This window comes from Vanessa cardui, chromosome 9 (assembly GCF_905220365.1).
Source record: "Vanessa cardui chromosome 9, ilVanCard2.1, whole genome shotgun sequence".
NCBI classification, from domain to species: domain Eukaryota; kingdom Metazoa; phylum Arthropoda; class Insecta; order Lepidoptera; family Nymphalidae; genus Vanessa; species Vanessa cardui.
The window spans coordinates 1,380,812-1,399,540 of record NC_061131.1 but is presented as its reverse complement, the minus strand read 5'-3'; positions in this window follow the sequence as shown (position 1 = coordinate 1,399,540).

The window sequence follows — 18,729 nt, the reverse complement described above, 5'->3', positions numbered from 1 at the left end:
ACGGTGAAAATATGGGATGACAATGTTTATGGAATCGAATTATATAGATTTACGGAGTAATTCTTGAATTTAGTGATTTGTCCTAAAATTTTTATAATTTTCTTTATGTTTTATGGAGTGTCTTTTTTTATTTATTTTCTTACGTCTACACAGATATGCTGTTAGTGTCGTTCATTATTATTTTCGTTTGCATATATTTATCTAAGTAGCTCTGCAATTTATGCATCAGTATTTTTTATTTATTATCATTGAAATAAATTCGTTGGATAAATATCTGGTATGTCTCTTGTTGAATCTCCATTGGTCTAAAGTAATTTACGTTCCGAAATAAAGTTAAAACTGTTTCCTCCAAATTAAACCCATAACGGCACATTTATTGTCATATATTTTGCATGATAAATCGATCCATAAGCATTGGTACAAGTCTTCCTGTAACCGCCGAAGTTTATGCCGGTAATATATGCAAAGCATTCTATTATGATATTCAATTATCAATATGACAGTGGTAGTGCCACGCTGTATACCTTCGGGTTACAGCCGAATGGGCCGGCACGCCCGGGGAAGTACCACTCTCTCACTTAAAATCGGCGTTAAGTGGTAGTTATGCTACCGCGTTTCGTCCGGTAAGTGAGAGTTCCGGAGGCCCAATCCCCCTCCCCCCCAAAACTTGATGGTTGTGCAGAATTTGGTTAAATTACCCCAGGAGGGTACCATCAGCGACAGCGGTGGAGAATCCCTCTCTGGGCATCCATGCTCAGGACATACACCACCTGAGCAGGGATGCCCAGGCAGCCCTCCGAATTCTGGGGGGGGCAATTTTGCGCTCGCCACTGTTCGGGGCAAGCGGAGCAGGCATCATAAGGCAACCCCTACCACCCTCGCTGTGGACTTCTGCAACATAAGGGGACTCAACTCCAACCTCAACGCCGTTCACTACCATCTGGAAACGGCGAAGCCGGCCTTGCTCTTTCTAACCGAGACCCAGATATCTTCTCCTGCCGATACGACTTTTTTCTCGTACCCTGGGTACAAATTGGAACATTCCTTTATACCACGAGCTGGGGTATGCGTTTACGTCAGAGATGATATCTGTTCTCGACGCCTCGGCAGCCTTGAAGGACAGGACCTATCGATTATCTGGCTGCGTGTAGACTGCGATGACCATCCGCGAATCTATGCGTGCCTTTATAGGTCCCATAGCGGTAATGCCGAAACCGACCGACTGGTTGAGCACGTCCAAATGGCTACAGATTCCGTGCTTCAGCAGATTCCATCCGCAGAGATCATTATTCTGGGTGACTTTAATGCTCACCACGCAGAATGGCTCGGCTCACGCACCACCGATCATGCGGGTAGATCTGTTCTGGACTTCGCTCTAGCATATGATCTGACACAACTGGTCAACTCGCCAACGCGAATACTGGATGTGGAGGATCATACTTATCATACTTCAAAAACGTGATTGCTGGGGCGAAGACGGAGTACATTGGCAAAATTGGCGAGAGACTGGTGCGTCTTCCTTCAGGAACACGTGCGTTCTGGTCTCTCGCTAAGGCTGTCTTAGGGAATTTCTGTCAGCCATCTTTTCCATCTCTGCACAGAGACGGTGAGTCATTGGCCCATACCGCGAAAGAGAAAGCTGATCTTTTAGGCTCTCTCTTCGCGTCGAACTCGACTCTGGATGACCAAGGAAAATCTCCACCAACAATTCCGCGATGTGATACCACGATGCCGGAGGTTAAATTCCGGCAAAGTGCAGTTCGTAAAGCACTTCTTTCCTTGGACATTCATAAGTCGAGCGGACCCGATGGTATCCCTCCAATCGTGCTACGGACATGTGTTCCCGAGTTGGCACCGGTCTTAACGCGTCTTTTCCGGCAATCCTACACATTAGGCGTCGTCCCGAATTCCTGGAAGACAGCTTTGGTGCATCCGATCCCTAAAAAAGGCAACCGCTCAGACCCGTCCAATTATAGGCCTATAGCCATCACCTCCTTGCTCTCCAAGATAATGGAGTCCCTTATAAACTGCCAGCTCCTGCGGTATCTAGAGGAGAACCAGCTGATTAGCGACCGCCAGTACGGTTTCCGTCGGGGTCGGTCAGCCGGTGATCTTCTAGTTTACCTTACTCACAGGTGGGCTGAAGCAGTTGAAAGCAAGGGGGAGGCATTAGCAGTCAGCTTGGACATAGCGAAGGCCTTCGATCGTGTATGGCACAAAGCGCTTCTTTCGAAGCTTCCTTCCTATGGGCTTCCCGGGAAATTATGCAATTGGATTACCAGCTTTTTGGCAGATCGGAGCATCAAGGTCGTTGTCGACGGTGCATGCTCTGACTTAAAATTCGTCAATGCTGGTGTTCCACAAGGCTGCGTTCTATCACCCACTCTGTTTCTTCTGCATATCAATGATTTGTTGCAAATCGGGAACATTCATTGCTATGCAGACGACAGTACCGTTGACACCTTATACACTGGCCGCGCTAATATTTCTCGGGAAAACGTCGAAGAGAACCGGAACAAACTTGTGTCTGAAATCGAGTCTTCATTAAACGAAGTCTCGAATTGGGGCCGGCTAAATCTAGTCCATTTCAACCCCAAAAAGACGCAAGTTTGCGCGTTAACCGCTAAAAAAACACCATTTGTCGTATCTCCACGATTTGAGAACATTCCGATAGCCGCTACAGGTAGTATCGGAATACTTGGCGTTGATATTTCGAGCCTTGTTCAGTTCCGCGGTCAATTGGAAGGCAAAGCCAAATTGGCTTCAAAAAAGTTGGGCGTGCTCAGCAAGGCGAGACAGTATTTCACCTCGGCCCATCGCCTTAAACTCTACAAGGCGCAAATTCGGCCTCACATGGAGTACTGCTCTCACCTCTGGGCGGGTGCTCCCCAGTACCAGCTCCTTCCATTTGACCGCATCCAACGTAGAGCGGCTCGAGTTATCGACGATCAAGCTCTTTCCGATCTCCTTGATCCTTTGGCTTTGCGTAGAGATGTCGGATCACTCTGCATCTTCTACCGAATTTTTCACGGGGAATGTTCCGAGGAATTGTTCGGATTAATCCCGGCTGCTGAATTTCACCTTCGGACATCTCGCCAAAATTCTAAGTTTCACCCGCACCACCTTGATGTCCGAAAATCCACAACAGCGCGATTTCTCAGACATTTTCTGCCTCGCACAACCACTTTGTGGAACCAGCTTTCGCCGGCGGTTTTTCCGAACCGATACGACATGGGAACCTTCAAGAAAAGAGCGTACTCCTTTTTGAAAGGCCGGCAACGCACCTGCAAGTCCCCTGGTGTTGCAGGTGTCCATGGGCGGTGGTAGTCACTTTCCATCAGGTGAGCCTCCTGCTCGTCGCCTATGCCATAAAAAAAAAAAAAATGAACGTGTAATCTACGTTGAATAAAGAATAACATTATATGATAGGTCTCTCCTAACACAACTGTATCTCCATATTTAACACGTCAATAGAAACGATTAAGAATATAGACGCTTTAAGAATCGATTAAGTAATAAGTTTTCTTGTTTTGTATAGGTTGACGGACGAGTATATGGGGTACCTAATGGTAAGTGGTCACCACAGCCCATAGAAAATGTACCTTGTGCCTGTAATTGCACTGGCTTCACCCTTGAAACCAGAACACAACAATACTGAGTAAAATAGTGGTAGAATATCTGATGAGTGGGTGGTACCTATACACGGCTTACGCAGAGCCCTACCACCAAGTGTCAACTACTGATAATTATTTTATTGTATCTATTTCGACAAGTTGGATTATGTTTACGGAATTCAAAGTCCTAACATTATAAAGAACATTTCATTGATTAACTCTCGTCAAATTATTTCCAAACACTTATAACGTTCCATCCTTTTATCCACTCCGTACACTTCATTGGTTTCATTCGCGTGAAATATGACTGTTATTTGACATCAAAGATATATTCCTGTTTGATGTTCTCTTGTTAAGATTCAAACGACTAGAAAGTATTACACAATGTACAAAATACATGGAAATAATACATGACGGCGTGTGATGATGTATCTGGATGGATTAAAAAAGGTTGTTACTGTTTATTTGGTGATAAGGCTTTCTATTGACTGGATTATCTGGGGTATCCCTATATCCTATCATCAAATATGACACAAATATTTTGTTATAGTTTGAACATATAGTACATATAACATACTTTGATTAACATTGGTGCGATTGAGAACTATAGAAAGTAATATCAATGTATATATTCTATGTTGTTTACACCTATAAAGATGTATCACCTTGAATGTAACCCATATTAAATATTATTTTTAAGTGTTTAGCGATAAGTGAATGGTGTATTGTAAAAGTTACAATAAATAAATCTATGTCAATTAAAAACAATCATGTCATTAGTAAACAAAATGGATCTTTCGTTCCGGATATAACAAAATACACAAACAAATATATTTTTTAAAGTTAGTAGGTTGATGAGGCTACAATCGGAATAGTAAATCATTAATTAATATACATTTAAAGCATAAATATACAAAATATATAATAGATAATGTAAATACACAATGACTCAAAATATTAAAACGTAACATGTATTATACTTATGTAAATATTATATGACGTATTTCAATTGTACACACATTAATATTTAAACGACCAGAACATGAAATACACGCGAAATCTTTTGTTTAAATCTGATGCAAGTGCATATTTAAAACGCAGATATGTATATAAAATCTATACTCATAATAAAGTGCGAAAATAATTCCATCTATTTGTCTGTTTGCCTTCACGGCCAAAATGCTAGAGCGAATTTGATGTAATAAAAAAAGGATACATTAACAAATTTCCAGGCGATAAAACCGTATTCAATATCATTACATAGTATAACAAGAGGAGATGGCCCAGTGGTTAGACCGCGTGCATGTTGACCGATGATTGTGGGTTCAAACCCAGGCAGGCGCCACTGAATATTCGTGTGCTTAATTTGTGTTTATAATTCATCTCGAAGGAAAACATCGTAAGGAAAGGTTTTTCACCATCCCATATTGGGACAGCGTGGTGGAATATGGTCCAAACCTTCTCGTCAAAGGGAGAGGAGGCCTTAGCCAAGTACTGGGGTGGACCGGCTGTTGATTTGATATACATAGTATAACATATTTTGATGCGGTTCTTTTAATAGATAAATTTCTTCATGAGGAAGGTTTATATGTATTAAACATGCACAACATAGTACAGAAACGCTGATTACTTTAGATGTTTCTAATGGGATGTCGTAAATAAACTCATTTATGAGCTTACATTGCAAACGCTGACTGAACCCCACCAGCTCAAAATAACGTCCTACAGTATTTTACAATTAAAAAGGTATTCGAAAAAGTTCGCAGTGGCATATGTCTATTTCCTGGGGATAACTCACACTAAACATTTTTATATTTTACTTTTTACGAGTATTAATGGCTTATTTTCACAGCTAATTTAAGCAACACAGCATTAATCCTTATCTAATTAATTAAATATATTGTTATCTAAAATACATTATGCATTTAATATAGATTAATATAGCTCGGAACAGCATGTAATTTAAATGAATATTTACGAAGATATGACAGATTTAAAATCAAAAAATAATCTGTGAACGTTGCAAGAGATTCTGTAGTATATTTAGTGTTAGCTTTGTGCGAAGTCGGGGTTGCTAGGTGATTACAAACATAAATATGTTCCAAAACGCGCTGCATTTTTGGCTATTAGTTTTATGTATATTGGCTAAATCCTTATAAAAGTTAAGCGTCACAAAAAAAGGTCATCCCCTTTACAAGATTGGATGATCTTGTGACCCAATGTACATTTAAATATAATAACATTTCTTAGCTTCATCATAGTTAGATTACTAATAATGCGTAACATTTGCAGCCGGAGACATTACGATTATATTTAAGATTTGGAACGGAATGACATTGGAAATAATAGAAATCAAGAAACGATGTCATCTTCGTGCGCGAAGATGTAGTATAGGAGGTGGTGGTGATAATTTTGAGCATTTTTGTTATTGTTACTTCATTGATACACGATTATACTTATGCTCAAATATTGGCATTGACATTGACCGCCTTGGTTGTCTGGTGGCCCATAAGGTTATACATAAAGTAAAGTAACAGCCTGTAAATTTCCCACTGTTGGAATAAGGTCTCCTCTTCATTTAAAGAGAGGGTTCGGAACAGATTCCACAACGCTATTATCGGTTAAGATGCACGTGGTCTAACCACTGGGCCATCTCAGCTTCTTCTTCATTCTTGGATCAAATCCCAGATAAGGTGAGTAAACAGTTATTGCGTTTTTCTGTCGAATAATGTAACAATCCAAAGTTGAAAGTACACTTCAATGCAACATTACATGAACAACATAACAGAGAGGAAATAGAGATACTCGTGTTTGCGCACATACTATTATGTACTGTAATATGTTTGGCTTAGTTGGCTGATCACCTTCGAGATTGATCACTGTGATCATCGGTGTCGGTGTCGAAGTCGGTGGAGATGACGTCATCACTTTTTCTTGGTTGAAAGGATAGATTTGACAACCACGGCCGTGCAATATTTTAAATGCCAAATACATATATATAAATTAAAGCGATATAGATAATTTAGTATTTGGATGTTTTTTCAATAACTAATGAACATCGTTATACATAAAAATGCTGTTCATTCATTTCGTTTTATAATTACATTCAATAGTTACATAATCGTTAAATGATTGTTTTACATGAAAATTCTCGTTTGCATATTGTGACGAATGTTTTAGTAAATTTATTTTTAGAGAAGCAGGTTTGGGTGGTTGTTTTTTTGATGTCGCCAGCAGTTCCATTATTGGTTAGGACGTACATGTGGCATATCCTCATACGCCTTTGAAGATTTTCTCACATGCACAGATTAAGCACATTTTCTCACATGAAGCTCATGGATATTCAGTTGTTATTTACAAAATTATGTTTAAAAATTGAACTAAAAAATATGATTAATTTTCATTTAAATTACGAATTGTCGACGCAAAATTACACTCTGAATAATTATATAAATATAAAACCTATGTAAGTGACCCTTTGTTAATAAATTTGATGTTAATTAACTACATGGACGTGTTCAAAAATATTTAAAGAAAAATGTGTGATCGAAATAAAAATATAAAAATTACAATCTCCTGGTCTAGGAATATGATTGAAAAAAATAAAATAGGAGTGGCTAAAGCTACACCCCATTATGCAAATGAAGGCATCTCTTGTTTCTGCCTATTAGCTTTGAAAAAAAAAAAAAAGATTTTATGTAATTTGCCAACAATGTCTTTCCCAATTTGTCGAGACCTCTCCCTCCACTAATGGCTAAAACCATTTTAACATTTCATCCGTTTTACTACTATGCTTCCCTGAAAAATTGCAGTAATTTTGTACTGTCGTTTTAAAGTATCTCCGTTTCTTCCTCTAGACGACGGACTTAAAGTACATCAGCACTTTCGAAGTTTCAAAAGAAGGGCGAAGTTTCTTCACATCAATGATGAATGAGGAACAATAATATCTCTTTTCAATCTATCATCCTATCGAACTCTTAATACAATTATAATATTCAGTGTGTTTGAGAGAATTACTAAATTATTTTGATCTAGTAGAGAGTTACTCGGAGACTTTGGAGTTGCATCCTAGGTTGGGCTAAGCGTATGACGCTTGGTTAGGGTTTTCATATGAAGACATTCTTGGACTCTCCAACAGACTAGCGTAAAAATGTAAGCAGTGTTAGATCTTGTAACGGTCATGATAGGTCGCTATCCCCATCAAGCTTTCCATTTCAAAAATGAAATCAAATCAAAATAAACTTTATTCAAGTAGGCTTGTACAAGCACTTTTGAATCGTCATTATACAATTAAGTGAAGCTACCGCCGGTTCGGAAAGTAGATTCTACCAAGAAGAACCGGCATGAAACTCAATAGTTACTCTTTTTGAACATTTAAAAAATACAAAGTCAAGTCAGTTAAATACAATTATTTAAATTAATAAGTCAACAAGAATAAATAGAGTGCCAAGTGGATTTGTCAGTATTGGTTCACTCTATATTCCCTGGATAATAATCCAGTGCTTGATTTGTCTTTGCGATTTTCGTGTCTTTAATTCGAATAGACGGAAGTTATTATGATAACTCACAAACAATTAGGTTTATTAAAATGGACAAAATATTGTTGAAAAAGGGCAACAATTGAGGTTCTTGCTAGTTCTTCTTGGTAGAAACAATTTTGCTTGACAGTTTTACATTTAAATCAACAATGTCAATTGGCTATTCAAAGTGGTCTTTGTGGTAACTTGAATAAAGAATACAAAAATATAAAAATATTTATTTCATTATTAACAAGTTACAGCTATAATCAGAAACTGGGACTATCCTAGTAAGTAACTAGTATTGCTACTAGTACTTGTTCAAGAATACCTTGATATTTCCATATTTTCGTCGGATTCTGGACAAATTTATTAATTTAATTGGTGTTTGGAAAAAAATATATCAAAACGATTAAAGGTGAGCACCGTTAAGTTTTTTTTATTGATTAATTTAATTAAAAATCTAATATATTTGTTGGCAACAATACTAATACTGACAAATGACGACTCAGTTGAATAGTGTTTAATTAATATAATTCGAATGAGATTCAGGCAATTAGAACAGTGTCGAAAAAATTTCAAGATCCTCTCGAGATCAGAGGAGATTTTCCAAAAATTATTATTGCTATATATTCGTCTTTTATTCTGTTTCAAATAATTATCCCATTGCAAGTATTATAAATGTAACACCATCAAAAATCTTGTTCATGGTCAAGCGATTTCGATCTATGAACGTTGTAAGACATTCTGTAGTATATTTAGTGTCAGCATTGTGCGAAGTCGGGGCGGGTTGCTAGGTGATTACAGACATAAATCTGTTACAAAACGTGCTGCATATTTAGCTATAGTTTTATGTATATTGGCTAAATCGTCATAAAAGTTAAGTGTCACAAAAAAAGGTCACCTCATTTGCAAGATTGTATGATTTTGTGACGCAATGTACATTTAAATATAATAACATTTCTTTGCTTCATTATACTTGGATTACTAATAATGAGTAACATTTGTAGCCGGAGACATTACGATTATATTTAAGATCAGAGGAGATTTTCCATAAATTATTGCTGCTATATATTCGTCTTTTATTCTGTTTCAAATAATTATCCCATTGCAAGTATTATAAATGTAACACCATCAAAAATCTTGTTCATGGTCGAGCGATTCCACCGGTTTTAATATTTCAACCACAACTGAGTTGTAATTTTATGTATTATCAAAGTCGAAATGTGCGTCTGCTCATAATGTTTTAATTAATAACTCCAGTCTTTGTAAATGTTTCGGGCCGAGTCATAGATGATGGGCTAAGTCTGACTATTATTGCTCAATACATGAACATTGAATGTATATTTACTTGACGACCTCTGTGGTCGAGTAGTGTGTACACTGGTTTTCATGGGTACGCCATTCCGAGGTCGCGAGTTCGATTCCATGTCGGTTCGATGTAGAAAATGTTCGTTACTTTTCTATGTTGTCTTGGGTCTGGGTATTTGTGGTACCGACGTTATTTTTGAGTTTCCTTAACACAAGTGCTTTAGCTACTTACAATAGGATCAGAGTAATGTATGTGATGTTGTCCAATATTTGTATAATTATTTATTTCACTGTCAAAGGGGATTGAAAAATATTGGAAATTGAGGCATAAATAAAATTATTTGAACTCACGGCTTTGTAAGAAAAATATAAATTTGGATTATTAATATTTAAATTGAAAAATCTTATCTTGATGGACCTGTCAGTATCATCTTATCATTACACTGTATATAATTTTAAACAAATTATTTACTAAATAAAACTCGATGACAAAGATAAGCCCATGAGCATTTTCAATTCAAAATCAAATAAGGCAGGCGACGTTGCAACTTCCTTACGCAAACGCGAGGTACTGCAGTGTAACATTACGCTCTTCCTAATTTTCAACTTGTATTGTTAATTTATATGTATATAAAATATATTTTATAAAATAACACCGACTTCAAAGTGATCACCAAAAAGTAATAAAATCATTTGATTTAAACAAGTAACTTCCATCGAACTTAAAAAAAAATCATCAAAATCGGTTCATAAATGGCGAAGTATTCGGCGAACAAAGATATATGTATATATATATATATATATATATATATATATATACCGGTCGAATTGAAAACACTTCTTCTGTTGAAGTCGCTTAAAAAGAACACATTTACATTAATCATTAAACAACAATACAAATATCATCAAAAATCTACAATATCGTTTCCTAATTTATTTACAAGCGTAATGCATCTTCATAATTTCCACCTTTATTTGGTAAACGCCATGTCTTGAGACTTAACACGCTGAAGCCACATCGGATGCGAGGTATAAATCTTGGTAGCTCTTTCCTACCTTCCGGCCGTACAACGCTTCCATAACAATAATTAATTTAGTGTATGCCTTTAAATTGATATTTTGCGAAGCAGTTTAACTAACTTGGTTATTTATGAACAGGATGCTTGACAGCGATATGGATTGTAAAACAATTTAAGCGATTCGTCAAACATAAGTCAATCAAATCCTCTCGAGCTGAGCAATCTGTGCTACGTGGTGAACAAGTGCCACTACATCTTCACTTTTTTTATCAGGAACATAATGTTGTTAAAGTTCTATAAGACATAAAGAAATTAAAATATATATCTACTCTTGATATAGAACCTCCTTGATAAGATTTTGACCACTAATTCAATTTTGGTTTTCACGTTGCATACAGTAATAATTATTTCAGTTCGTAAAATAATCATAATACACTTGGCATTTAATATACAGCATTTATTCCAAACATTAATAAAACAGAACGAATTTTCAATTTTAACAAGTTTAAATGCAATTCGAAGTTTGTTAAAAAGGAGATTAAAACGAACCATAATTAAATTTTACTAGATTAGAATCTTGAGAAGAACAACGGGAATATACCTAAACAGATTGAGAAGTATAAAAGAGTACCGCTATTATATGGTAGTGTATGTAATGAAAGGGTGGCAACCCAGACAATCTTGCACAAAGCCACTTACCACCAAATATATGACGGGGAGCCGCCAAGATTGTTTGGTTCGGGTTCAACATCTTCGTCAAACATATACACGAAATAATACTACAAATCGATAGCATAACATAATCGTATATTGATTTTCACAATATTTCATAAGCCGCGACACCAACCATCATATCCTTCTTGACAGCTGACATACCTTGTATTTTTTGTTGAACAAAGAGCTTGCCTTAACTGGCCATTTAGAATCAAATCTCTAAACTGTGATTACATGCTGCTAGCATTCTTGCCACCATTCCACGCGGTCAAGATTTATACAGTAACTAGTTTTAGTTCATATTTGTATATATTTAAGCATTTAATGTTATTAGTGATTGCAGTCATAGTATTTATTTGTCTGATGCTACGACGTATATATATACTAGTATGTATATATAACTAACTTAAGTTTTACATTATTCTATCTAACTTGAAATCTGATTTAATAAACTAAATTGAAACGATTTCAAAATAAATATAAGGAGTATTTTTCATTGTTAGTATTTTAAAAGTATTCCCATATACCAAGTGGCTCATTCAGAGGCCACTTGAAATCAATATTGGATTGGATAGAGGCAGCTCGGGGTCGGAGTATCGTCATTGTGAAATATCATTTATTTCTCTTATCATTGTCTGAAAATATCGACTTCTCAACGAACTTCAATCCCCTAGTGAAGTGCTCGGTTTTGAGAATAAATATATTTTCAAGTTTAACTCATACAGAATATAATATACTATTGTGTAAATTTTAGTTGAAGATCGTTGCTTTAGTAGCTGCTTGAGCTGAGAGATAATGGGTTGAAGGGTATTGATTTACATATATACATATACGTTGGAAGTAGGCGTGTACTCTCTTACGTCGAAAATAATGTTGGTGCATGCATCTGAAGTCTTTGGGGTTATTTCGGTTCGAAGAAATGGCAGGTACATCAGGTGATTGTTCATATTTTTTGCGGTACACCTTTAACACTTCCTATACCTAATCATCTATACTAATATTATTACAGTGAAATTAATACCAAACCACTGAACCAAATTTGATGAAATTTACTATGAAGCAAATTTGAACTCCAATTAAGGACATAGGCTACTTTTTTTGCCTAACACATGTCAACCAAATTTCTAAAACGCGAGCGGATCCGCGGTCGTCAACTAGTGTAAAATATTTTGATACTTTTGATATGTTTTTCTTATCCCTATTTCAATTTAAGAATGATTTGTGGTAATGGGTACGAATGTATCAGCCGAGTTGCTAATACACCAAATGCCCTAATTAAGTGTAACGCAATTTAGTGCTGGAGTGGACGACAAGCCTAATTGCATTATACGTGTAACTCAGATGGTATTTGACAGAGTCTAATATTAACCATTTCCATAATTTTGTGAGATTGATATTTATGTATTTCAATGTTATTATATTGTCTGAATACATGTCGTTTAAAATTCTTAGTATAACATATATAGTTAAGCTTCTAAAAAAAGGCTAACTCCACTAGATTTTCAAATGCTTAATCTTTATTTATTACTCGTTTGGTGCTGAGTTGAAGGAAAATGTCGTGAGGAAACCTACACGTGTCACATAAAAATGCCTTTATCTTTAATGAGACATTTCGTTGTTGCTCTACGTGGATAGTCCAAAAAACTTGCCACTACTGAATTAGTTTTCAAGAAATGTTTAACATATTTCATAATGTGACATCAATCTCCCAAATTTTTCAGGGCAAAGTTGGAACTGGTGTTGAATCGGAAAAATTACGAAAATATATTACTATTAAGTTTCACCGATTTTTCAAATCGAACTCGAGATGTGATGTAAAATATTCCACCATATTATTGGCGATGGTTCAAATCCCATCACTAAAATTAACTTGAGACGAAAGTAATTCATGGCTACAATAAAAGATAGTGGAGCGGTCGATCAGTCGCTGGATTCATTAGTTGATAAGTATCTAGTACGATTGACGTTCGTTATTTATAAATGTCAGAAGATAATTACTTGTGACTTGCCGACATCGCTTTGAAAATACTGACCTTTGATTTATCTTTGCAAATTAACTTTTTTTTCTATTTTCCATTTGGTGATTCTATTTGGGGATTATTGGAAATCTGTTTTATTTCATTATTTTTATACATAAATGAGCTTGAGCTGAGATGGCCCAGAGGCTAGAGGGCGTGCATCTATCTTAACCGATGACTTCGAGTTCAAACTAAGGCAAGCATCACTATAATATGTATATGTGCTTAATCTGTGTTTATAATTCATCCCGTGCTCGGCGATGAAGGAAGACGTCGCGAGGAAAACTGTATGTGTCTAATTTCATCGTAATGGCAGAAGAGGCCTTAGCCCAGCAGTGGGAAATTTACAAGCTATTGCTTCACTATTCATAACTGCAGGTAGCACTCAAGCTGGATTTTGAAAGTTGTGTATGTGTTTAAAAGTAAATATATGTATGTGTGTTTTTTGCAATGTGAATAACATTCATTAAAATTGTTCAACAAATCCAGCTTTTTATGAATTTCGCTAAAAACCGTCCTCGCAGTCACTTATAGTATGGTTCAATTATATTTATAATTTGGGTTGAGTAGATGTTCTTTTTACCTGTGTGTATGTAATATATAAACATAAGTATAAAATTGCATCCAACCCTGACAAAAAATAGTTTTATCGTATTGTTAAATTTTATATTGTGTATAAAATTAACTGTTTCAATTTGACTTAGTTTGACATATATATAATAAAAAAATTAAAATTTTAACAAAAAGAAAAACCGACTTCAAACAAAACACTATTTTATAACAAATAAATATGCACTAAAAAGTTATAAATATAATTGCGTTTTCAACCTATTTTTTAGAGTCCTTCTAAGTAAAATGAAATGAAAAATATTAAACTACTTAAAAGTCGATTTACGATTATATAACGTAGTTAAAGTGTTTTACGTTATCTTTGGAGCCGGTGCCAAAATCAAAATGTCAAAATCGGTCCACCCAGTTAAAAGTTATGAGGTAACAAACATAAAAAAAATACCCACGAATTGATAACCTCCTCCTTTTTGAAGTCGGTTGAAAACGACTTTGTTGGAGAGTTGACAAAATAAGTGACATTATTATTATTATCAATTATAAGTAAGAACCTTTGGTATAGAATGGGTCAACGTATATAAAACATTTAGTGATATTAATATTTGTTGCCTCGTTGATATAATTGCTTATAAGGCTGTAAATCTCAAGGTCATGGGTTCAAACGCCGGGTTAGACAAAAATATATCAAAGATATGTGGTCAATAAATTCTTATAACAAACTGAAGTTGGAAAGTTGATAGTGTTAACGATTACGCAAGGGAATACAATTTCCATAACTATACTTGAATACTATATATTTTCTGCGTAGAAGAAAAGATTGAGAATGCCGCCATGACTAAAAATAATAATTGTTCAGTGTTTCATCATAATTAGAAGAACTATAAAAAGTTATACACATATTAAACAAAATGATTATTTATAGCAAATAAATCAAGTAATTATAAGTGAAAAGAAAAAAAAAACAATGCATTAATAGATTTTTTAAATAGTTAAAATGAGATAAACTTCATATTTGATTTGAATTAATAACTGTCGAGGCAAATTTTACGCATAAATTAAATATCATCAAATTGGATAAACAATCGATGAAAAGGTTAATATAAATACGGCCACATTGCTAATATAATGACATCTAATTATATAATAACCTATAAAATCTAAGACTACCCAATAAAGAAAAACTGTTTCCCATTTTTTATCATAGACAACCAAATTTAGAAATCACTTTTTGATACCTGATGACTTCCAGGCAGGATATATTAATTTAATAATTGTATTAACTAACTTGACTGTATTTTTTAAATATTGAAAAAGAGTAACTACTGAGTTTCTTGCCGGTTCTTCTCGGTAGAATCTACTTTCCGAACCGGTGGTAGCTTCACTTAATTGTTAAATGACGATTCAAAAGTGCTTGTAAAAGCCAACTTGAATAAAGTATACTTTGATTTTAATAGAAATTAAATATGAAATTAGTGACAAGTTATTGGATTGATAAGTTATTTAATTATTACAAATCAATGTTTGTACGCATTCAGATTAAGTAGGTCGCGTACTGATAAGTCGAAAATATTTAGTGATCATTGCGAGTTCTTAGACAAGGACCACTTACTTTTATGTACCTAATTTGAGTTTATAATTCAAGCAAGAAAATTGTAATCTATCACATACTCCTGGTAGGCCTTAAGACCTAAGCATTTTCCTCAAAATAGGATTGGGACAGTAATAGCCCTCCTTTGCTGGGCTAGGGCCTCCTCTCATTTCGAGGAGAAGACTTGGAGCATATTCCGCCACGTTTCTCCAATGCGGGTGGGTAGATACTTATGTGCCCAATTGTGATGAAATTAGACACATACAGTTTACCTCAGGAATTATGAACATTAATTAGACACATGAAATTTTAGTGCTTGCCTGGATTTGAACCTGCATTCATCGCTTAAGATTCACGCGTCCATTGGGCCAACTCAGCTCATGATAGATGTTAGTTATTTGACTTGAAATTAGTTCAGATGGTAACTTTTTATATAGCTGTTCTTGATGTATGGAGTATGTTATTTTTAATAGGAAACATAATATTATTAAAAAAAACTTCGAATTTTCGGACGCAATATTTTATCGTGTGGTGGAATTAAATCGAATACATGCAATTAATAAACTTCGCCTTAATTAAAATAATTGGAACAAGATACAAAAAGTATAATAAACAAAATCCGATCTGAGATTAAATAATCTGTTTTCATTTAAATAATTAATGTCCGCCGGAGGTCGGCTATCTTGCGGTCATGGGCTAATAGCCATTTTGGGACCAAAGAAGTCACTTTATTGAAGCAATTCCGTCCCATTTGTTACGGACTCACACACCGTGAGATTTTGTCGCTATTTACAAACATTAACAACGATAGTAAACATGTAGAGTTAGTTCGGATTAGTTTGAATAAAAAGGAAGTTTATTTATAACTAGAGTCCCGCCCCGGCTATGCACACGTGCTGATACTAATTGAAATATTCTAAAATTATTAGTATTTCTTTACTATTTTGTCCACATAAAAAACCTTTCATTCGATTGCATTTAAAAAAAACTGCGTCAAAATCCGTTGTGTAATTTCAAAGATCTAATCATACATAGGGACAGACAGCCGTAAGCGACTTTGTTTTATACTTTGTAATGACATTTATTTCTATTGTTAAATATATTATGATTTTAAAAAAAAACATTTGTATGACTGTTCAAAATATTATTACTTTCATAAATTTTCTGTTTAATTATTATAAAAAAGATTGGTAAAATTTCAGGGCAAGAATTTGAGCTCTGATATTGAATAAAGTTAAGATTGAAAATGCCAATTAAAACGAAATAATTACCTATGTTTTTTTTTTAAATCATTTAACTATATTTTAAATACTCCTTAATTTACAAAATTCACAATTAATTACAACAGGATAATTTGGAAACAACAAAAGCGTAGTAGTTTGCGTTGATTTTCAAGCAATCTTATAAGAGTCTACATAAATAAAATATTATTTGTGTTTTTTTATATTTGAAATTGACATTTAGAAAATCATAACATGGAAATCTCACAAACGTCCTCACTTATTAATTATCAACAGATTTTTAGATGGTGAACATACAACAATATTTCTTTAAAGACCACTATCGTATAATAAAAATATTTCCACATATACTTCACAGAATCTAGCACAGTTATGTTAATTCCCAAGGTTTATTGTATGGAATATTACAGTACTGAAAAAGTGAATATGAAAAAGTGATATTTTTTAACTCAGAAATTGAGACGCTCTCACTAATTCAATAAGGAAGATTTAAGTGATGCGGTTATCCGTACATAAAATACTTTTGCTATTATATAAAACAATTAGTCAGAACCATTCCATAACCCTCTTAACTTCGCACACTCAATTTGTTTGCCAATTTAAGCAGTAGCAGTGTCACTAAAGCTAATTGTTAAAAGTGTGAATAGTAATTTTCATTTACGGGAAACGCTTTACAAATTAAAGTGTTATTTAATTTGACAGGGATTAATATTGCGTGACTAACAAATTCAACTTAACATGAGTTGAATTTGTTAGTAACGCCTTTTTATATTTAAATAAATCGATTGCTAAAAGGTTTTCTAATTGTAATGGGTTTTATGGGTAAGAGAGGTAAGAGGTAACAAAAGAGTAGATTTAAATAAAACTAGTTATTACGTATTTTAATCGCGTATATTAATTATTTTGGACATCCCGACGTTTCGAGCACTTTACAGCGTTCGTGGTCACGGGTAGACTGTAGACTTGTCTTAAAATCCGTAATAACTAGTTTTATTTAAATGTGCAATAATCGCGAAAATTTAAGACAACATTAAAAGAGTAGATTGTTTTGTAATGACTTCTAACTATTTAGAAAAGTTATCCAAAATTTTAATAAAAAAAAGTAACAGCCTGTAAATTTCCCACTGCTGGGCCTCCTCTCTCATTAAGGAGAGAGTTTGGAACATATTCCACCACGCTGTTCCAATGCGGGTTGGTGGAATGCGGCAGTGGATGAACATGTGGCAGAATTTCAATGAAATTTGACACATGCAGATTTCCTCACGATGTTTTCCTTCACCGCCGAGCACGAGATGAATTATAAATACAAATTAAGCACATATATATAGTGGTGCTTCCCTGGGGTAGAACCTGAAATCATCGGTTAAGATGCACGTGTTCTAACCACTAGGCCATCTCCATTTGGCTATAATTCTGAATTATATATTGATTTAAAATGATCGGAATTTGTTACATTTGTTATCCTTGATTCAGAGACGCCTTCGATCTAGATAACATCGACTCATCAGATTAATCACACGAGTCAATAAATCAATTTTCGATTTGGCGATAGAAAATGTAGTAAGCCCAAAATTGTAATCTAGTTCAGGACAACAAACAATTTAAAGCTAAGCTGAATCAATACAACTTGAAAAATAATATAATACGAGCATACGACCTAATCCGGCTTTATACATTTTTTTATGAAGAAATTGAGAAGTGTGCTAAGCAAGGGCGTATCAAGGTATATTTATTTTATCCATGTCAATTATGAATTTATTATGTAAAAGTTTATCCATAGCTTCTAGATTCAAATTTGGGTAATTTTTACTGCCAAGGTCATAATTTTATACATAAAGTCATTTATCCGACCACACGGTACGCGGCGAACGATTTTTTTTGATTGCATGCTATTTGAAATCGGTGATATCTTTTAAAGTATTCATGAGAATGATATAACGTAACAGACAATTTTAATATACATTTAATGTCCAACATGTACAGTAAGAGTAAGAAGACCTTCGTTTGTTTTCGACTTTATTCCTCTGTCAAGTCGTAAACTCATAGTACCTTTTGTAACTAAAACACTAGACAGACAGTTGCATATAAAATTAAACTCACAGTACTCTTTGCTAAACGTGACTTATAATGACATGCGACG